This window comes from Delphinapterus leucas, chromosome 8 (assembly GCF_059928025.1).
Source record: "Delphinapterus leucas isolate spDelLeu-1000000601 "Yukka" chromosome 8, BTC_Dleu_Yukka2, whole genome shotgun sequence".
NCBI classification, from domain to species: Eukaryota; Metazoa; Chordata; class Mammalia; order Artiodactyla; family Monodontidae; genus Delphinapterus; species Delphinapterus leucas.
Window position 1 is genome coordinate 2469510 of NC_143136.1, and position 22897 is coordinate 2492406.

Genomic DNA, 22897 nt, shown 5'->3' on the forward strand with positions numbered 1-22897 from the left:
AGCACCAGGTGAACTTGAGTCTCAACCCTGGAGCATGACGGCTAAGATATCCTGATGCTCTCCGGCCCGTGGACAGCCATGCCCTGGCCTTGGCCGGCTGCACCCTGATGGGAGCACAGAGGTCTCCCCCATTCCTGGGTCAGCACATCCACCTGCCTCCCAGGAGCGGCTGCTCAGAGCTCTGTTCACCTCTCACTCAACCTGCAGCCTTTCCAGCAGGTTACGTGGGCTGCACGGCAATGCTGGGAAAAGACCCAAACACCTGGGCAAAGCGTGCAGATTGATGCCAACAGCAGAATGGCAGAAAGGGAGTGCAGAGTGCAGCCGGGCAAAGCTCCAGGTCCTTGGAGCCCAGCGGGGAGCTCCGGACTGGTCCCTGTCCACCATGGCGGGACACTGTCGCCCAGGCCACGCATGCCAAGTGTCGCTCTGGGTGGAGCCTGCCCCTTGTGCGCCAAGGCCGGGCCATGGGTGACGGAGGGTCCGGAAGGTGTGTTTGGAGTAACCTGTGAGGGAGGGGCCAGGTGCCAGGCCACACCGTTCGTCAGGAACACCTGCTGACGTTTTCTCCTTACATGTTTATGGGTGCTGCAGCCCAAACCCCGTCAGAGGGGTTCCCAGCCCAAGCCCATCTTGCACCCCATTCTGAGCCTCTCTTTCCATGACTGTTGTCTGGAGACCTCTCGGCCTGGAACGTTTCAGTTAGAAGAGCCGGACCACAGCACGGGAAGCAAGACGCATCCAACCTCCAGTCTAGAGAGAAGGCTGTGATGCTAACAGCTCAGCCCCCTTCCAGCAAAACTTAGGTGTCAAGAGTTTCTGGAGCTGCTGCTGGAGAAGAAGAATCATCACCCACGAGCACAGTTCACACTCACGGAAAAGCAAGAGTTACCATCGAAGGGCACACGTTTTACTGCAAAACCTGTAACAGTGGAGATTTCGGCCCTTCAACTCTCCACCTCCCCCTTCTTCCTGATACGGTCTCTTGGGATTTCGGCAAGTTAATCTCTACATGCCCTTTGATTTTGTTATTGCCCAAGGAGACAGACCCAGTTTGCCACATTCCAACGGGAAACATTTTCATGTGTAAAAATACCCGAAGATGGTTTCTGGTCTGACGGTAGCGGGCCCACAGTTCAAGCTGGCCGCTTCCCTTCCACCCCGTGGGTGTGCGGGGCTTTGGGGAACACTAAGTCTCTATGGTCCTGCAATCGCGCCTTTTCCTCCCTTAAATCAAACCTTGATTTTGAAGCCCTGAGTTTCATAAATTTAAATTGACCAGAGGAACCAGGAAATCACTTAGAAAGGCCAGAAGTCTTCCACAGCAGCTCTGAGCTCAGCAGGGGAGGATCGGATTGCTCATTCCACTGGCCGCCCCAAGAAAGGAACTCCCAAACTGCGGTGACGTCCTACTTCACCGCAGTTTGGTGGGGGGGGGTCGGGTGACGGGGTCTGCCCCCCCAGAAGTGCACTTTAAGTAGGAGCTCAGCCTGTGAAGCATGTGTGCCTGTATTTGGATGGTTTTTGCTCCAAGCTGGACATTTTACTTCAAAGGGAGAGGTGACCACAGAGCTCTCGAGGCTGGACACCTCTGACGTGGAGTGGAAACTCACCGAGAGAGAGAGGGTGTCTCTTTCGGGCCCTAAATCTGCGAGCGGCCAAGCGCCCTGGTTTCTCAGCCTCAGCTAGTCTCTGTGGAGGATGGCTGTCTGCAGGCGGACGTGCTCAAAGTGAGGGCAGAAGGCGTTCTCCCCCTCTCCCACAGGCGGGGAGGGGCTGAGGGACACTTCTTCTCCGGGTCCACACGTAATTTCCCTCTCCGGTCAGTGCCACACTTCTGTCCAAGTAGCTAGTCTTCAACCCCAACATCATCAGACCCCTTTGTCTTCCTCAGCTGCACCCCTACTTCCCTCCTTGCAACCCGAGAAGCCGGGACCAGGGCTGCGATTGGTTGGAACCTGCCACTGTGGCGTCCATGCATTTGCAGTTTGGGAAGGAATGCCAACCCCACGAGTTCCTTCCATTTCTGCCTTCATTTCTCTCTATTTTATTCTCAAAGTAGACAAACGGGCAGGAAACTTACAGCCTTGTCCAGGACTGCGATGACAAAGCACCACACACTGGGCAGCCTACACAATAAACATGTTGTGTCTCTGGAAGCTGAGATCAAGGTATTGGCAGGGCTGTTCCTTCTGAGGCCATGAGGGAGAATCTGTCTCCGCCTCCCTCCTTGGCTCGTAGACGCCGTCTCCTCCCTGTGTCCGCACATGGTTGCCCCTCTGCCCATGCCCTAATCTTCTCTTCTGATAAGGGCACCAGTTACGTGGGACGCAGCCCACCCTAACGACCTTAGTGTAACTTGATGACCTCTGTAAAGGCCTTAACTTCAAATAAGGTCACATTCAAAGGAGGTTAGGACTCCAACATATGAACTTGGGGACACAACTGAACCTATAACAAACCTGAACGGCTTTCACAGGTCACTGGTCCACGGCACAGTTTATAGAAGGAGAAACCGAGCTCGAGAGAGGGGAAGTGGGCAGCCGCTCCCCGCTGGGATCAGAAACCATGGCTCCCGGGCTTCCCTGGTGGCGCAGTGGTTGAGAGTCCACCTGCCAATGCAGGGGACACGGGTTCGTGCCCCGGTCCAGGAGGATCCCACATGCCGCGGAGCGGCTGGGCCCGTGAGCCATGGCCGCTGAGCCTGCGCGTCCAGAGCCTGTGCTCCGCAACGGGAGAGGCCACAACAGTGAGAGGCCCGCATACGGAAAAAAAAAAAAAAAAAAGAAACCATGGCTCCCACTCTGGACACTCACTGGGTGCCAGGAAACGTGCTGAGTGCCCCCCTCCCCGGTCCTGACAACCACCCAAGGGAGGCACTGCTGTTCCCCGGGTTGTCACTGGGGAGACCAAGACAGGTGGGGAGAACGTGATACTCCTGTGGTGACAAGACGTGGATGCTTCTACTATTGCGAGCGCTCGTAGCTTTACTATTTTGAGGATCTTTTTCTCCGTGCTTGAGCATCAGTTATCACTTCTTTGTCTTCTCATTTGGTTGCTTCTCCAAGATGTCTTCCTGAGGCCCAGCCTGCCTGGCCTGTCCTTCCCTCAGTGTCCCCACAGTCTCAGGGTAGACGTCCACCACGTTCCCCATGTGGGCGCCCAGCTTAGCACCTGTCCCTGCCTCCAGACGTCCCTGTAATACGGGAGTCACCTCTTAATAAAGAAACCACCTAATGCTGAGATACTCCGAATCTTCACTGGTATCCCGAGAAACGTATGGGGGGAAGGTGTGTTCTTCATGGGGGGCACATGTCTCAACACCTCTGTCTCCCCAGCCACTTTCAATACCATCATCGTCCCCCCGAAACTCTGCTCCCCTACTCTCAACCTGGGGCCGGCCCACTCTTCCCTCCCCACAGGCACCTCTGGCCTCTGCGGTCCCCCATCCTCCCGCATCCCCACCTGTGTCTCTCCAGCCCCCCTGCCCCTGAGCTCCCACCATGAAGTAACCACTGAGGTAACCAAGGCAGAGCAGCCATCTCCAGGCTGGGAAGGGAAGCTGAGAAGCCCCAGGGCTCGGGCTCCACGCGTTTCTATGCCCCGGATAAGGCAGAGAGAGCCCGACCACTCTCCTAACCCTGGGCCACGGTGGGTCATGGCATCAAGACAACCTGAAATCCTCAAGGCTCCAAGTCGGGCCCTCCCACCTCCCCTTCAGGTGGGGAAGGAGAGGAGCGGGTAACCGTTCTGATGCTCTGGGGCCACAGTCCAAGGTGGAGAGCATGGCAACAAGAGGGATATTTAAGCAGATGGACCCAGAGCCGCTGGTGAGTAGGTAAACTATGAATGGAATCTATGTGCTGCTTCTAAGGTAAAGGCAGACAATATCCAGGTGAGTGTGTTATCTGAGATACAAACACTTGGCCGTGTCACTCCTGGAGGAGGATCCTCAAATACTAATGATGGCGTTTACCCTCAGCCATGGGGGCGTTAGTGCAGTGGACTCTGTTCCTTACACCAGACCTGAAGCAGCTGTGGGAGAACGGGCAGCCTCGATGCCCTCATCCAGCTGTTTTGAGGTGGAACCCAGAAATGTAGGCGTTTTATTCGATGTCTCTTCTGTGACGTGTGTTCAGGTCCTGCCTAGAATTGTACTCTTGGCTTTGTCAGTCCCCGAGACCCAGGTGGACACGGCTTGTTCCTTCTGGAAAATGCTTCCTGTGACGTACGTATTGCTCCCTCTTTCCATATTTCCACGGAAACTTTTTGGGTGACAATTTTAATGTCTATGAAGAAAACCCGCCTGATTAGGTAGAGGGAGGGAGACATATTTAGGTGAGAACTCAAAGACAACATGATACGTAGAGAGTGAATAGAAAACCGCTGGATAGGGGGTAGGGCTATTCTCATTATAAGGTCTGGGCCCTGGAGGAAGTGGGGCTTCCTCTGAGCGTGTTTGTGTCTGGATGGGGAAGGGGATCCAGGGGCAAAGAGTAGAGTTTTCCCGGGTCCCCCAATATATGCCCTGGGTTCTTTCCTTGGACTTTGGCCTGGGGGTCCCCTGACTCTCCCAAGGGGGGCCGTGCGTCACCTGCATGGGTACCTCTTGTGCCTCACCCCTAGCCAAGCCCTCTGCCTTGGGCTTGTGTGGGGGAGGTTCATAGGGCCTGGTCACCCACAGTAGAGACCCAGGGGCTGGTCACTCTGCAGGGTGACATTGGTTCCAGCTCTGGGAGGAGGGAGCATGGATTTCGCAATTTGGAAATCGAGAAAGAAATTCTGGCCACCCCACCCGTAAGTTTTAGGTGATAATGATTTGGTGTTCTTTTAATCTCTCCATGGCAAGAGACCATGACCTCTGCAGTCTTCAAGGCCTCCAAAGGCCTCTGTAGGACCCTGTGGGATAGCATTGGACAGGGCAGGAGTCTCATTGCCAGGATGGCAGCTTGCCCAGCTCTGTCTTCCCAAGGTCTCAGCTCCAGGTGTGTGTGTGTGTGTGTGTGTGTGTGCGCGCGCACGCGCACGCCTGCTTTTGTTGTGTGCAGTGGGTGCTAGGGCTTGTGCTGCAGGGACCCCTCCAGGTGCTGCACCACAGTTACTCCTAGGGGCCAGCCAGGTGATGGAAGTTGAGGACAGGCTGGTATTTCTGGAGCTCCTGCCTTTCTGGTGGGCCTGGGAGCAGAAGTAGGACAGGGGTACGAGGGCTCACGGGCCACCACAGCCTTGCCAGAGAACCCCGTCTGGGAGCTGGGTGGGATCTGTGTGGCCTCTCATCTGTGGACAGCTCCACCCAGCAGCCCCAGGTATCGGCTGTCCCCCAGGAGACATGTCTCTGGTGGCTCAAGGTGGTGACCCATGGACTTGTAGTTCCCCCCACCAGAAGCCCTTAACCTGGGAGCCACTCCCCAACCCCCAGTGAAGCCCACAGACACAGTAGGGAGGCCAGCAGGTGGGGCACGGGACTTCCTGCCCCACAGGGAGTGTGTCTGCACCGTCTCCCTGCCCGCCTAGACCAGACCCCAGCCAGCTTCTCCTTCTTGGATGCAGACTGTGGACTGTGGCCTTCCTGGGACTTCTGCTCTTGCGCTCCATCCTTACCTGCACATACAAGTGCTGCAACCTTAACCTGGCCCAGTGGCATATACAGGGCTATGGAGGGTGGGACAGTTGCCTGTGGAGCTCATGTTATCAGGGGGACTGGACATATGCAGAGCAGACTGTAACCCACTGGGAGAAGTGTGAAGGACGGCATGGATGTCATGTCTGGGGAGAGTAAGGAATTCCACCTGGGAAGGCTCTGCAGCGCTGGCACTGGCTAGCACTGACCTTGAAGAGCAGGCCTGGGACACAGGATGGGTGACTCTTGATCTAAAGAACAAGAAATGGTCTGGAGAGCGTACCTCTAGCAACTGAGTCTGGGGCGTGGGTAGGTGAGAAGATGGGCACCTAGAGGGGCTGAGGCCAACTCATCTGCTTTGCCAGGCCTGGGTCTGTTAACACACTCAACTGCATTAGTGTTGGTAGTTTCTAGAAAGTTCTACAATCATGTATGCTATAAAATGTCTCACATCCTTTCCGGTCCCCTTTAAAGTGAAATGATAGTTATTTTTGCAACCCGTCCCAACTTTCTCAGGCCCTTTCTCGTGTTGCAAAGTAGAGAAAAGAAGAGACGGAGGACCAGGACTGCAAAGACGTCTTTATTGTTCCTGGGAGGGAGCAGAATACACAGCCACATTGCAGTCACTGAGCTTGTTACAAATATCTCAATAAATAAAACAAATAAGCAACATATACACTGAAACAGAAAAAAAAAAATGTTAGCTGAGCAAATCATGGAGAAAGAGAAAGGGGAGAAGTGAGAAGAATTCCAGGCTTCCTTGAAACAATCATGCAGGGGCTTGGGGGTGGGAAGGGAGCACGAGGTTCTTTTTCTGAGAGCCTTGGTCCAGTTTAAACAGAATTGTACAGGAAGGCATTTCTGGCTTATTTTTTAAAATATACACTAAAAAAAGGCACTTAGAGGGAAATACAAATCCAAAATCCTTGTAAATGTGTTCCTGAATTTAGCGATTTTCAGAAATAATAAATCCCCGCCCCCTCAAAACATAAAAATAAAAAAAAAAAACCCAGGCCTGGGTCTGTTCCCACCCTCAAACAGTGGCGAGGACGACAATGAACATGTCACCGGCAAGAAAGACCATGTGCGCCACTTCCTCTGCGGGGCCCGTCTCGGGGACGGGGCCGTGCGGTCCGGGCTCTGTCGCTGTGCCCTCGTCTAGGCACCGTGCTGGAGCACTGAGGGGGCGGTTTCCCGGAGGTCATTCGGGTTTCAGAAGTTACAGACTCGGATGCACCCCAGTTCCACGTGCGCTCAGCCCCGCGGGACAGTCTGGAAAACAAGGTAGAGGGAGGTTGAGAAGCCGCCGCATCTCTCGGTGTCCAGGGACCGCCCTCATTCAGGAGCCCCCGGACGGGACGGGACACGTGCGAGCCGCTCTGGCACCCGTCTGCTCCCTGTCTGCTCTGGCAGAAGCTGGACAGGTGACCAGTAGTCAGGGCCACTGGGCACCTGCAGGCCGTTGCCCCCAGGGACCCAGACCAGGCCTGGAGCCCCCCTTCCCTCCCCACCTCCACCCTCTCCGGCTGCACCCAGACCCAGAGGGCTGAATCTCCTGTCTGCTGTGCCCACCAAAGCCTTGCCCCCCAAGGTGCCCTGCAGGGCGGTGCTGACCCCGTGGGTGAGCCGCTCCCTAGTGGAGCTCCCACGGAGAAGAGCAGCCCACCATGGAAGGGGAAGGGGTGCTGGGGAGAGGCGGCTGCAGGGGCTTCAGGACAGCGGTGTGAGCCAAGCCAGCTGCAGAGGGGTGGGGGCGAGGACGCAGAGAAATGGGACGGCCGCTGGGCAGGAGCTGTCAGAGGGGGATGAATTTCTACAGCTGTGCTTTTGAAAAAACTACAGATTCACAGACAACGCAAAACAAAAGTGTACAGGGAGGTCGCATGCACCTCTCACCTGGTTTCCCCCACTGGTATCACCTTGCACTAGTCTCGTGAAGCATCACAAACAGAAGAGGGACCTTGGCACAGCACGAGGCTTCTTCACACCTCACTCGTGCGTGTGTGTGTGTGTGTGTGTGTGTGTGTTGGGGATGGAAGGAGGTTGTACCAGGTGTGTGTGTGTGTGTTTGGTGGTGGAAGGAGGTTGTACCAGGTGTGTGTGTGTGTGTGTGTGTGTGTGTGTTGAGATGGGAGGAGGTTGTACCCAGCTGCGTGTGTGTGTGTGTGTGTCTGTGCACGTGCGCCAGGCTATTTCATCACCTGTGGATTCTGGCACCCTCCAGTGCAATCAAGATACACAACTGTTGAATCCCCAGCCCCACGAAGCCCCGGAGCTCATGCAATTGATCCATAAAGTGCAGGTGGGTCGATCAAAATGCCGCTCTGGGGCCAGCTTCCAGCCGCCGTCTCCGGAGCCCCTCACCCCCATGTCCACCACCTCCCGCGGGACCTGGCCAGTGAGGCTCCCAGGAACCAATTCAAGTGACAAAGGCCACGCTCTACCAGAAACACTCCTGCCTTCCCACTGGGGAGTGAAGCTTGTTGCTGACAGGGAGGTGGAAGACCAAGTGATGTCGCAGAGGGAGGGGGCGTGTGCTGGGCGGGTCCCGCGGGCAGGGAGCTCAGGACCTCACGGGCTGCCATCTGCGCCCATAGGCGTCCTAGAGAAAATGTGCCGGAGAGAAGATCTGGGCCAGGGTGTCCGAGCACCAGACTACAGAGTGAGTGACGCAGCCCCGTAAGCCAAGGTCGTACGTCTCCGCAGTGGGGATGGCGGGAGGGCCCCGGGGATATCACGGGGCACGAGCACCTGGCCAAGGACCTCAGCACGCGCTGGCAAGGTCCCTGGGGGTGAGCACAGTGGGCCCCTCACCTCACCCCAAAGAGGCAGCGCATGGCTGGGGCAGCTGCTGGCCTGTCGCCTGCTGTTCTGGGGCCGTGGACTGCTGACTGCCCAGTCCTGCAGGACCCAGCTCTACAGCACACCCAGCCAGCTTGCAGCCAATCCCAAATTTACAGCGTGTGTGTGTGTGGCGGGGGGGCGGGGGTGTGTGTGGCCTGATGCCACTGGGCAGGGGCAGCACGAGGTATGTGCCTTGACCTCCTGCGCCCCCAGCTCCCTCCCCGTGGAACCCTGAGCTCCACACTAAAGCCCAGCTGATCGGGGAACTCTAGAAACCTTTACTGCCTCAAGACAAAGCTCTGCAAAAAAGCAAAGACACATTTTCCCTCAAACTCCAGTGCGTGGAAACACACATGCACTTCTTTTTTTTCAAGTTCAGAGCACTCCAAATATGTAAGCCTTTTTAAGTGGTCCTGGGCAGAAAGTCAAAGGCTGCTCTCTCTTGGAGAATGTGGTTGTAATTAGATAATTAATAAGGGGGGCAGCTAGAGAAAGCTAAATGGAAGCCTTCCTCAGTGGGAGGAAACAATCACAGCAGGTTTTGATATATGAGCTGCGCCAGCCCTCCGAGGGGAAATACAGCATCATCCGTGCAAAGCCAGGAACGACAGGGCCGCCCCAGGAGCGCAGGTTTCAGGGTTCACTCCACATGCCTGCGGGGCCCAGGGCCTGGGCAGGAGCGAGCGGCAGGTTCATTAGTCTTTCTGACCGAGAGCCTTCGGGGCCGACCGCCCTGATGTCACCCTGACCCCAGCTGTGTCTGCTGACATGGACGGCGTTCTCAGCCACAAATGAAAAACATCTGGGGCCCCGGCAGCCTCCCACGTGTGAGAGCCACCTGAAACCGTGTGCGCGTGTCCTGTACACAGTTCACGCTGCATCTGTCTGCCCGGCCAGGAAGCGGGGCAGGCAGAGAGGCCGGGCAGCGGCTGGACTGAGAGGCTGGCCGTCCCCCTCTCTCACCCACACCAACCATTGGGCACTGAGAAGCAACGAGGGTCTTATTCGAATCTGTATCCCTAGGGCCTGACACAGGGAGGGGCACATCAACAAAGTTCTCCAGAAAGTGAGGCAGGGGCGGGCTTAAGAGGGAAGCATTCATTTTAAGGCCTTCCATCCATTCACTGATTCACGCCCCCATCCATCCATCCACCCACCATCCTTCCATTTATCCCTCCATCCACCCACCATCCTTCCTCCCTGCCTCCCTTCCTTCTTTCTATTCACCCACCATCCTTCCATCTATCCCCACATCCACCCTTCCATCTACCCATCTATCTTTCCAACATGTACTGAGCATCTTTCATGTGCCAGGAATGCTGTTAGCTGTTTAAAAAGCTCAGAGGTGAATCAGAGCAATCTAGCGGGGGAGGAGTAACATGTTTATAAACAACTAGAGCTCAGGGTAGACAGTGACAGCTTTTTTAGAGGAAGTGCAGCTAAGACTCTGCAACCAGAAGGGAAGGGTGAGGAATAAGGGTAGAGGGAGAGGATCACAGATGTGAAATGTCTCCTGGTCAGATACAGCACACGCACGCACACATGTGCACACCTGCGGCTTTGCCAGTGGAGACTGGGGGCAGAAGGCGAGGGTCAGGAGACCAGGAACTGTTCACAGCAGCCCGGGGGCGTGGCCACAGTCCCCAGCACAGGGCAGACATCCAGGGCGCCGTGCCAGCTCTCACTGCCCCTTCAGCATGAAAAGTGGAAGCATCTCTGCCTCCACAGGCCCCTGGCACTGCCCAGCTCACTTGAAGGGGCTCCCCCCGTCAGGCTGCCCTTGCTGCCCCCTCCTCCCGTTCACTACGCCTAAAACAAAGACCCTGGACACCTGGCCTCTCAGGTATACTGTGCAGGGGCGGGGGTAGAATGTGCCAGGGGTAGATGAGTAGTGATGGACCCAGGGGTGGAGAGCTGACAGCTGCCACCTTCCCTGGTGGGTCTCGCCCATTCTGCACGGGCCAGCCCCCCTCCCCTCTGCACTGTTTTTCAACGGGGGCCCTCTGTCCCCTGGCCGAGCCTGCCCACAGCCTCCTGACCGTTTGAACACAGCTCCCAAGAGTGTGGTTTGGAGGGACAGAGCCAACTTTGTATCACCAACAAAACGTGCCGTAAATACGAGTAGAAAACAAACGATGATTCGCATCAGACAACTGAGGACCACAGTGGGGAAATTGCCAAGCTGAGCACCACACAGACAGCCCAGCGAATGGGGATCCAGCTTTCAAAACAGCGGAAATTATCATCTTGGGAGGAGCCAGAGGAGTATGTGTGGATAAAATGAGAATATGCTGCTTTGAAAGGGCATGAACAACCAGGAGACAGGAAAAGCGCTCTTGGAAATCACACAAAGAATATTAGTAGACATTTTTGTAAATAATAGAAACAAAATAGCAAAAGAGATACTGATGAAAAACCATTAATGAATTGGAGACTGACTCATGGAATCTCCCGGCATCTGAGCAAAAAGACAAGGTATGTGGAAAGGAGGAAGCGGACGCGGTCACAGGAGAGATACCGACGGAAGAGTCCCCATGCTCAAGAAAGATCGAGGGTTTCAGATTAAAAGGAGCACCGAGTTCTGGAAAGGAAACCCAACAAGACAAGCAACAGAGCCACATCACAAAGTTCTGGATTCTAAGACTAGAGAAAACCTCCTACAGGCTTCCAGACATAAAAAGAAACAAAAAAAGAACCAGACTGGGGTGCCTTCCCCTGTGCTCATACTACCCGCTAACTGTTAATCCCAGGACGCCCAGAGTTTCTGTGGAGAAGAATGGCGTCCCTGGAGCTCTGCTCCCCAAGAATCCATGGACGCCGTGGGGAGGGAAAGAAACATGAGGTATTTAAGACCTCAGGAAGTATACCTATCAGGTCCCGCTCCTGGGAAACACTACTAGGAAACGTCTTCCATCAGATGAAAAGTAGCTCGGGCTCTGTCTCTGCAGGCATGGCAACAAATGATCTAACAACCCCCCCCACTGCAAACCCGACAAACAGGTAAGACGCTGTGGTCAACGCTCTTTGTGTCCCAAGAGGGCAAAGGGCGCTATTCTTCCCCAGCTGGGTCCCCAGGGTCTGGAGCAGTGCCTGGCACACAGTAGGTGCTCAATAGATACCTGCTGCAAGAGGGGCTACAATGAGGAGGTCAGACACACAGCAGAGGTGAAGGTCACCCAGGTGACCAGGAGCCCCAGGCTCCCTGTAACACCCGCACTCTGTAATGCACTCGGACTCCCGTTTATTCTAAGCTTCTGCTCCTCAAGACAAGCAGGGTCAGCGACAAACGGAAGCCAGTGAGAAATGCAGACGGCAGGTCTGGCCCGGAACTGAGGAATCAGCACCTGCACGCTGGCAAAATCCCAGTTCTCCGGAGATGCTCCCTGAGCAGGAAGAAGTGGGGGATCATGCACAGCCTACATCATCCACATCCCTGTTCAGAGACATGAACTGCGGCTGCGATGGGCTGTGACTGCCGGGGCACGTGGCTGGGTGGAGAAACAAGAATTCCAGCTTCATCATGCTCCCTGCCGGGGGCGGGGCCCCCGCGGGCTGCCCGGCCCTGAGGCTGTGCCAGCCGCTACAATCCTGCCTGAGAGCCCCAGACGCGGAGACCCGCCGGGGCCCGCCCGGGACACGCAGTGGACACAGCTGTGCAGCCGACCCGTGTCCAGCTCGTCTGGCTGCACCTTGATGATCACCCACCTGAATGCGTGGGCAGCAGGGGTGCCAGCCTGCAGGGAGTCTTGGAAGGATCACCCACTCAGCTGGACGGGTTTTCTTCTTCCCTCTGGGTAGGGGATTTGAAGAGACCATGGGGCACTGGGTGCAGGCAGGCGCTGGACGCCTCCCTGCCTGCCGCCTGCTGGCCTGGCCGGGATGGGCAGTGCCAGAGGGTGGCCCGAACAAAGCTCGTTCCCCAGAGCCGCTTGCCCCAAGGCAGTTTCTGTGACAAATGTTTGTCCAGGGACGTGGGGAAAGAGCGGTTTTTCTTTCGTTGGAGAGAATGCGAAGCTCTGAGCAGCGAGCTCCAATCAGGCCTGGGTAACGGGAAAGCATGTACACAGGACCCCCTCCCTTAGGGACCAGCGGCCGGGGCTCACCTGGGTGATCGGAGAGGCGGGGGTCCAGCTGCCCCTGCACATGGGGGCCCTCTGTCCTCCCAGTTCAGGGCCCCTCCCTCCCTGTGGCCTCTGGGCACCTCTCCTGGCTGTGAGCCGGGCCTGGAAGCCCCAAGGGTCAGAAGGGTAGAGAACTGGCAGTGCCAAACGACAAAACGGACCCTGTCCCAATGACTATTTGGGAATCCACCTCTAAACCCTAGAACGGCAGGAGGGAGCCCAGAGCCATCCTCCCGTAGGCTGGACTCTATTAACTGCGACTTGATTTTCAAAGGAGCAGTTTAAGGACATATCCCTGTGGGGTGAAGGAGGGACAGACAAAAGGCAAACTGCTTCCTCTCCCAGCAAATGTAAAGCAGAAAGCACTGGGCTTGTGAGGTTGTGACGTTTTTACAAGGTTCCTCTGGACGGCTGTCCCACCTCCCTCCCTCGCCCGGTCCTTCCCTCCCTCTGCGAGTCCCTGCCCTTTAAGGGGCTGTAAGTGGTCCCTGAACCAAGCAGCGGCTGGGAAGGCAGGACACTCTGGCCTCTCTTTACAGGCCCCTGGGCCCTTTGTTAAAGAGTGGGGCAGAGGATGCAGCCATGTGAGTCTCATTAGGCCAGTGAGCGGCAAGGAGGTGGCAAATGGGGCCAGAGTTGAGACCCGGAGCTGCTCTGCCGGGGGCTGGCCCATCCCTTCTGGACAGTCCTGCTTTCCCGGGAACGGCTGGGTGGGAGGTATCCCACCATACCACAAAGCTCCCAGGACCCCCAGCGGGTGGAGGGGCTTCTGCTGCCCTGCGGGGATGCCTGAGGCACTGCCTGCTCCTCTCGGCTCTGCGGGGACGTCAAAAGATTCCAGGACCTGCGCGTTCGGCTCGAGTGTGACATTCAGGACTGCTGCCCGGACACGGGCGCAGGCTGTGGGTTCCAGAGGGACCGTGCCCGTCTGTGCTGGAGCCACCGACGCTCCCTGTGCTCTCTGCCCCCTCTCTGTGTCCCAGACAAGCCCCCTGCTTGCAGACGCCCCCTGCTTGCAGACGCCACCTGCCAGGGGCCCCTGCCCTGTTCAGGGTCTGGGGTCAGTGGAAGGGTAAGGAGGGTGAGGACAGGTGGCCCCTCTCTCCAAGCTCCGCGACTCAGACGTCTGACCCCAGCCAGCCCGCCGTGCGTGAGAAAGAGGAATCCTCTTTGGAATGACCGCGTTTACGATGCCAGGACTTTCCTATGGCTCCCTGGTGGCTTGCAGGGGAGCTGGTGGCCTTGCTTCTCCAGGGGACCAAGAACTTCACATCCACTTACAAGTGGAAACAGCGCTCTCTCCCCCCCTCCCTCTCTCTCTCTCTGTCTCTTCCCCGGCCCCGGCTTGGGCTTGGCTTCAGTGACTCAGGCTATGTCTGCAGTGACCTGTCTGCCATGGGGAAGTAGCCCTGAGAACAGGCTGGGGAGGGGGCATGCTTGCCTCTGGGCGTCCAGGCAGGTCCCTCCTACTTGGTGCCTCCCAGTGTCACTGCCTGGAGATACCGCCCTGCAGAGCCCACCCCCCGCAGCCCGAGACTCCCCAGGGCCAGCCCTGCTCAGTTCCCAGGGGAGTTATGGCAGGAAGGCCAGGGGTCCCCGCGGACCCATCCTCAGCGCTGCCTCGGAGGGAGACCGTCCCATTTCTTCTCCATGAGTCACGCGACGCTGCAAAGGGTCCTCCCACATTTCAGAGACAGTGAGGGCAAGCAGTCCCGAGTAACCAGAGACGAGGGGGATGCCGCCTCTTCCTGGCCCACAGGCCTCCAAGCCCAGGAACTAGTTTAACCGGTGAATTATGATTTCTCCAGATGTCACTACATTCAGCTTCCAAATGAAACCCATGAGTGCTAGAGGGTGGGGTAAACAGTCACGCTGCAGTTGCCCCATTTCAGGCTGGAGGTGCACGAAGTAAGTGCCTTTCAGGATGGTCCATCCAATGACATCATTTCGGAGGCGGGGGCCTGGGGTTGGGGGTGACTTATCCCAAGTCACCAGGCAGGTGCAGAGTCAGCAGCAGAACTCAGGTCAGCTAAGCCCTGGGCTGGAAATCCCTCGTCTCCCACGACCGACTTCATGCCCACAACACCCTTCACTCGGGTCCAAACCTGGGGGCACCGAGTTAATAAATGTCTCTGCACATTTGACAAATGAGTATCTGAAGATACAAGGGTCCCAGTGACGGCAGCACCAGCTCGAGAGGACATTCACTGAAGGTTTTCTGATATCAGGTGTCCTGCTGGATGTTGGCCTGTAAGTATGAGGAGGACAGGCTCCCCTGTCCTCAACTAGTTCATAGTTCCCTTGGGGACGGACGATAAAATACATTATCACAACAAAAATGTAATGTGTTCTAACGAAGGTATAATACAGGTGCGTAAAGGTCTACAATTATTTTACTTTAAAATACAAACAAATATAAATACAATGATTATAGCAAAATATAAGAAATGTTATCATGAAAGTATTAAAAGGCACATACTAAAAGTACAGAGAACACGACGATTAAGTTTCCAGGGCTTTGGGGAGCTCTTCACGGGATCAGGGGCTGGCGCTGGGTCTTCAAGGAGTCTGGTCCTGGGTGGGAAGGGGGAAGGGCCTCGTGGGCAGAGGCGAGGGTGCACGGGCACACGCGAGGTGGGCTGGAGGAAGGTGAGGATTTGGGGTAATGGTGAAGGCAACTTTTAGGGGGGCAGAGATGGGCAGGACCCACAGAGCAGTGGGGAGGCAATGAAAGGGGTACTAAGCAGTGCACGGCACGATGAGCTGGGCTTTCCCGAGATAACGGTGGGGCGGTCCCAAGGACGCCAGGATGGGGAGGCCCCCTTGTGGTCCAGGAGGAAAGGGCTGAGGACTCTGGGGAGATGCAGCAGCGCTGGAGAATCAGCAAGAGGTGAGTGGCGACCGAGGGTCCAGCTCGGGCAACAGGAGGGGTCGTGACCCCAGGGACTAAATGGGGGTCACGAGGGAAGGCGCTTTTGTGGGGAAATAAGACTAGTGCTGGTCGGGCTGAGTTGTCAGTGCTTTCATGACACCATGAAGGTTAAGTTCACTCAGCAGGATGTGCGGCTTGGAACCCCAGAAGAGGGTTGGGGGCTTCAGACTTATGAGCAAGACCCTCCCCTTGGAAGGAATGAGGGTACCTGGCTTTGCTAGGATTTGGACCCAGGCCTCTGGATCCCAAACCCGGGCCTCATTCTCCATCTCTGTGCCTCCTGTCGGGGGCAGAACTGGGGGTTGCAGGCCTTTAGGGCCACACTTTCAGGGGAGGTGGGGAGACTGAGTGTGGACCATCTGAAAGAGGCCGGTGGTGCTGGCCGCTAGCGCCCCATGCTGGCGGGAGGACTGCATCGCAGGGGAGAGCTCGGACCTGCACCTGGCCATGGGGGCGGTCAGCAGGTGACCTTGGGGAGGGCAGGCCCAGTACAGTGGGGGCTGGGCTGGCTGGGAGCAGTCTTCTGCACGTTTGGAGGGCAGTGAGCGTGCCAGGAACTGGCTTCCTATATGGATTCTGCCCTCATTTCCACATCTTCAACGTAAACACACCCAGGCCTGGAGAGGCTGCAAAGCAGTGGGGTCACAGAGCAGAGGAGTGAGAGCTGGGAATGAAACCCAGACTCCCGCTGTCTTCAGAGCGTGCCACCCCATCTCTTACGGGGGGGCACAGCCTGGAAAATGCAAAAGAACATTTCCCACGAACGACGAAAATGGGGGCTAGAAACACTGTTTCTAGGAATGCATCGGTGGTGACGATAACCTCTGCCTGACTACTGCCAGCTTTTAGTTCCCCGATTAATCTCAGAAAAGAAGGCAATTTTTAAAATGCAAAATGGTTTACAGAAATAACTGCACCTAAATCTATTTTATTGGGCCCTCCTTTTTCCGACTACCCAGAAAAAAAATACGCTACTTTTGAAATATTATGCAAATAGGTGTGCACATCCAGAAGAATGCAAAAACCTTACTAAGAATCCTGCTATGGCCCAATCCCCGGTCCTGCCCATCTCTGGGAACCCTTATTTTGGCAGCCTCTTGAGATATGGGATTGATTTTGACAAAGCAACAGCACCCAGGGGGCCCTGGCGGGAGGATGTCCTTCTAGGCACAGGGATACCCCAGCTTTCCGCAGACCAGCCACGGGCTGGGCTAACCCACCCCTTCGGCAAGGCCTTTTGCTTCCCAAGCTCTGGATTCAGTTACTTTTAGCCCATTTCCTATTCTCAAACCTCAGCACCACCTGAGTAAAACTGATCTCTGTTGGGAAACATCGTACTTAGAAATCGACCAGCCCACACTCAAGCGTGGAAGGGCCTCAGGGGTTCGGGTAAAACTAGCTCATAGAAGCAGGACGGGGTGAGTGAGCGACCCCCAGCCGGACCGGCCACGCGGCTGTGAGCGGCCAGGGCTGAGGTGGGAAAGCACTGACCCTCCCGGCGGAGGCCAGCCCTGGGGCCCCGAGGAAAGGTGTGTGCAGTGGCCTTGGGGTGGGTTCCATGGGGACCAGTCAACACCCCGGCACGTGGTGAAGTAAAACTGAACGTGCGTGCTTAACGGCCGATGAGAGCTGAAGCGGAAGGGGAGTGAATGGACGGTCCACTTAGCAGGTAAATGGCAGAGAGACGGCAAGCGGTCCACGAACAAGCCCGGCTGCTAAACGGCACCTCTCGTGCTTGCAAGAATCCAGCCCCTCCTGCACAGCCCGGCTCCCTGCCCCCAGTGGCCACTAACTCCAACCGAAAGACACCTGATGGGCCCCAGGACAGGCGCGCAGGTGTCTCAGGGCAAACGCAGAGAGAACTCGGGGTTCCTAGACCGGCCACCCCTCCCAGGCAGCCCGCAGGCCCTGTCCGCCAGCTCCCGGCCCCAGCGAGAGGGCGACTCCCCGGCCTGTGGCTCCCGTGTGTCTTCTCGCTGGGCTTCCACGCGCTGCTCACAGCCATGGCCTCCTGCTGGTGGGTGAAGCCAACACCCTCACTCGCTCACCCCGTAGGCCTGCCAGGGGAAGGACATCTGATGGACTCTCCTCTTACCCCCAGATGACACCTGGGAGCCCTCAAGCCCCAGGGGCAGCAGACACAGAAACAGAAGTCAAGTTCACGCCAGCCAGCCCCGAGGTAAGTCTGTGATGAATCTCGTACAGATGCTCCGGCTGCTGGTAGAGGGAGTGGGGTCCCGGGGGCATTAACAGGGGGGTCTGCTGTCAGCCGGAGAGGGTCAACCAGGGGTCCCCATCCACCGGATAAGGTCAGTGTTACCCTGCTGATCTTCAAAGCACCTGGAGTTGGTGTCGCCTCTGGAAAAAGCGTTAGATATTTCCTCCTAAAAAAGGCATCCATCACTCTCCTTCCAACAGAGAGCTGTAATTCCCAACCATTTGCTTTTGAGATTCAAACTTCTAATTGCGCAATACACAAATCTAGGGGCTCCTTTGTCTGCACTGAACCTAAAAGGACCTGTGAATGTGGGCGATAGACTCTGTTCTTTTTAATTGACAGACAGTTGATTTACAATGTTCTGTTAGTTTCTGGTATACTGCAAACCGGTGCTCCAGTAATACACATATATATATATTCTTTATATATATCTACTCTTTTTCAGATTCTTTTCCATTATAGGTTATTACAAGATACTGAATATCGTTCCTTGTGCTGTGCAGTAGGTCCTTGTTCATCTATTTACATATAGTAGTGCGTATCTGTTAATCCCAAACTCCTAATTTATCCCTCCTCCCCGACCCTGCTTCCCACTTTGGTAAAACCGTAAGTTTGTTTTCTGTGTCTGTGAGTCTGTTTCTGTTTTGTAAATAAGTTCGTTTGTCTCATTTGTTTTAGATTCCACATATAAGTGATATCACATAGTATTTGTCCTTCTCTGTCTTACTTCACTTAGTATGAGACTCTTGTCAGCCCACTGGTGACGGCCCCGTGCTGACTGACCCTGGGGACTGAGCAGTCCATTCTGGGAAGGGCAGGTCTTGGGGGACAGGTACTCTCAGGGGCCTTCTTGGCCTTGGCTTCCACGCAAGAGTTTTGAGTCACGCCCTCATCCCAGACGGCTCTCGGCCCCCAGGGCCAAGTAAAGAGATACAGAAATACTTTCATTATTGCTCAATTTTTAAAAGTTCAAATTTCCTGGATTGAAATCCCACATTTATAAATTACAGCAGACTCAAATAAATTATAGCAGACGCAAATAAATCTTACAGAATGTATTGTGTTTTCAAAATATTTTTGAGTAGGAAAAAAGGAAACCCTGAATTATTCTGCATTTTCCCACACAGCCACAGAAGATGGCACGAATGAGAAGTGACCACCCGTGTGTGTACATGTATTTCTGGAAGCAAACCTCAGTGGGACCCCATGTCCTAGATTGTGCGGTAACACCATGTGTCCCCTCTTTTCTACAGGCTTCTTGGAACCACTGGCTCTTCGGAGACCCCTCCTAAGCTGGGGGCTGCCGGAGCAAAGCATCTGAGAGCCAACAAAGCCCCTCCCTGGATGCCCGGACAGGGAGGGGCTGACCTCTGCCCCAGGGCTGTGACCAGGCCTGACACTGGGACGTCCTGCCAAGGCGGTGCTGCCCAGCATCGCTGAGCCTGCAGACTGGTCCTGTCTCCCCTGTCTATAAAGTGGGCTGGCTCTACCTGCTCCAGGTGAGTGAGCACCTGGCACGTAATGGATGCTCACCTTGCGCTGAGAAATCCATGGGGGGCGTTACAAATGAGGCCACTGGCGCTCAAGGGATGGAATCCTGTTCCATGTCACACGTTCTGGCTTCCCTGGGGTTTGGGATGACTGTGCACTGCAGGCTGAGCGACTCAAGTAGCCTGACTTTACGGTCCAAATACAAATAGAGTTTTCTTTGAAATGCGGCCGCTCAACAACTAGTATCTATTGCGCACACAGCGTGCGTGGAGCTCTGCTGTAGACCCGGGCAGGCGTGGTGGACAGGGTGGAGCAGGGCCGACGGGCTTCAGGCCCTTTGGTACTTGGATAGTATGTGTATTCGTGTGTATACACACATGCCATCATATCCCATATACGTGTGTATATACGCACCACATACACACACACACACCCCACACGTACGAATATCACGTACAAACACTCATACGCATGACGCCACAGCCTTCTCTAAGGAGGGTCACCTCTGTCCTGAGTTTGCTGCAGTCGTTAACTACTGAATTCACAGTTTGGGGGTAGAGGTTAGGCAGTCACATTGGTCCAAACGGACCCGTCGCACAGAAGTCGGCGTGAATTCGGGGCAGAGTTCAATCAGACCCTGCTGCTCTCCTGGGCGTGACCGCTCAGTGCAGCTCCACGGCTCCAGGAGTTCTGGGGATGGCTGGGCACTGGAGAGCAGATGCAGAAGAGCCTCTTTGCACCCTGGAACCTGCCCAAGGCGGACAGGACTCCCTCTTCTTAAAAGAACGTTTTCAGTCACTCAAGTGCCAAGACTTCCCATCTCTTCCTTTCTGGAAGAATCAGCCTGACAGTCAGTCGTGCGAATCACAGATGCCCACGTGACAAGCAGAGCTGTGTATCTCCCAAGTATCCCCCTGTATTTTTGCATTGATTGCAACTCCTGAGTTTGAAAGCCGGAAGCAACTACTTTAATTAGAAAGATAACAGCGCTAAGACCCAGAGACAGGGGATGAGACCTTGGAGTTATGACCAAAGCAGGGTAGCTGAAGTCTGAATATTTGCTATCACGTTTCTGACCAAATCAAAGGCTACGCTCCTTAAGCGGGAATCACTCTTTTGCATAATCTGCCCATTTTTAATGCATTTATTTACCATTTGAACTCTCCAGCTTAGCATCCTATACTAATTTCTTTTGCCGAGACAGACCCATGAATATGGAAAGCAGTGTTGATGTCAATGTTTATAAAGGGATTCGACAGCTACTTTAAATCTTAGATCCAGCAATCCACCTTCCCTTCTAGACTCTCTTTAATCAAGCTTTGTCAATAAATAGATGAGATACAGATGTTCTGTGTAGTTTTAAAGAATTCAGGTTGAATCCACTTTAAAATAAAACACAACTCTGGAGGCACATACAGAGGAGGAAAGTTAACAGACAGAAGAAAGCTTTAACAAAACCCCAAATGGAGGCAGGACTCTGAAAATCAGCAAATACACCTTGAACCAAAGATAAGAATTCGAATAATGCTTAGGGGAGGCACAGAACAACCCAAACGCTTTCAACATCTAACAGGAGTTACTTCAAGGAAATCTGGGGTATAGAGGCTCACGTTTGGTAAACAAATAAATGAAGCCAGGGTTACACTCTGAAATAGTTTTGTATGTTAAAAACTTCAGTGAAAAGTGCCTTTAGAAATTGAGCTTCTCCCAAAATGAATCTGAAACAACTTAGTTTAGACAGTTTTCCCAATGCACACACCCATTTCGCAAAGCAGAGTAAACATGTCTGAGGCTCCAGGACACGACAGAGACCTCTGCGGTGTCAGACTGTCTTCCCTCCATCACAGGGCTGGTCCAGTGGCAGCGAGGGTGGCGAGGCTGCAACTGCAGACAAGGTCCCGCCTCTCCCGGGGCGACGTGTGGCCCCTGCTCTGCTGTTTCTGCTCATCCAGGCCGGCTGGGGCCCGGCTCCACAGGGCACTCAGGACTCGGGCTGGCAGGGTCTCCATCCACCGTCTTGTAGCTGCACCTTTGCGGGCATGTGGCCTTCCAGCCACTCGGGCAGTGGAAGACAGACTGAAGTGTCCCCCACTTCCTCCTGGAGATGCTGCTGCCACTTCCTCCTGAAGCTCACTGGCTGGCACCAGTCACCCTGCCCAACCACAGGGTCTGGGGAGTGGGAGGGGGAGGGCCAAGCGTTGGTGGTGCCGCTGAGTCGGCCCCAAGGGCCAAGGCAAGGTTTTTGAGCAAAGGTTTGTCCAAAACACCAAAAGTAGGTGTAGATGATCACTTGGGAAGCCATCTGATCATTTGATTACACTACCTTCTCCAAACGTGGGCGTCAGAGTCCTGAAGGTTGACAGGTAGCAGAATCACGGCTGGGGAAGCTCGGTATTTTGGGGGAAAAGGCGCAGACAGCCAGATACTGAATGAATGTGTGAAAGAACTTAACTTTAAAAAAAAACGGTCTTTAAGGTCAGCCATAAGGGCAAAACACCAAGGTGAACACAATGACGTGAATCCACGTTAACTTGGTAGCAACGGGGTCTCACTCACTAGCTCACACCCTGTTTTATTGAGATGATGTGGCGGCTGCAAGGGTGGTGAGGTGAGTTATTACTCGGCTTCGAGGTGCCGCCCCTGCTTTCCTCTCCTCTCTCCAAGTGACGGGCCACCTGGTTCTCAGGACAGCGGCAGGTGTCCTTGGCGTGAAGTTTCCGCTGGGACAGTGACTTCAGGAGGCTCGTCGTGCTGGAGGGACCCGCAGCTCGATGTCCCAGGGTTTTGTGAAGGGTCCTCGCTGAGCTCAGAAGAAAGCTCCACAGGGCTCGCGTGAGCTGGCCTTTCACTGAAGTCCTCCTGGCACCGCTGCCCTGGGGTGTCGTCCTCGTCCAAGCATGTTCTTGGACATTGCTAATGCATTTGCTCCAAATTTGGTCTTTCAGGGCTGCCTGGACAAATGCCTCTCCTTCTCTTTCCCAGAAGTCACCTTGGTCACTTCACTTCCAGGACCAGGAGGTGTGGCTGGGAGACTGGCTCGGGCAGTGTCCCTCATGGGGAAGCTTCTCCTGCTGGTGGGGCTCTGTGCTGAAAACAGGGTTCCCACTGACCAGATGCATGACTCTTCCACTGCCCCCACCTTGCCTCCCAGCCTGCTCACCCCGTTCAGCTCATGGGCGTCACCCAGAACTGCACACAAAATGGCGGCCTGGGTGCCGTACACACACCCAACATCCCCGTGGCTCCAGAAAACAGCCTAAAAGTTGGCTCTCTCACATTCTGAGCGAGGTGAACTCAGGGCTGGATGAGGGATGACCGTGTGCACTGCGCTCATCTTCTGAGCACCAGCAGCCCTACGGCGTCTCTGGGAAGGAGCTTGGATTCTCCCTCATACCCTGTACTGTGGGCTAGAGAAGCAAAAGCGAAGCTATTTAGTGAACCAGAAAGATGTGGAAGGAAGCCGCTCTCCCCACCAATATAGTTCAGTTTGAGTTTCAGGAAGTTTAATTGCTGAGTTGAAGGCATGATTAACGCTAAGTAGAGCTGTGTCCTTGGATATTTACAGGGGTTCAGGGCTTAATGTCATTTCACTAGAAGCTGGGGACTCAGATCCCAGGAGAGGGTCTAGGCAGGCAGGAAAGCATGGGAGCCGTGCTGTCAGTCTTTAGAAA

General features: G+C 55.1%; 1 protein-coding gene across 1 annotated transcript in view; it reads right to left on the bottom strand.

Moving 5' to 3' along the window:
- Window positions 1–6179: 6179 nt before the first annotated feature.
- Window positions 6180–22897, bottom strand: part of TWIST2 (twist family bHLH transcription factor 2) — a 49709-nt gene continuing 32991 nt past the window's right edge. The window contains exon 2 of the mRNA XM_022568133.2: window positions 6180–6892. The gene's annotated coding sequence lies outside the window, so the exon portion shown is untranslated. The remainder of the gene's footprint in view (window positions 6893–22897) is intronic.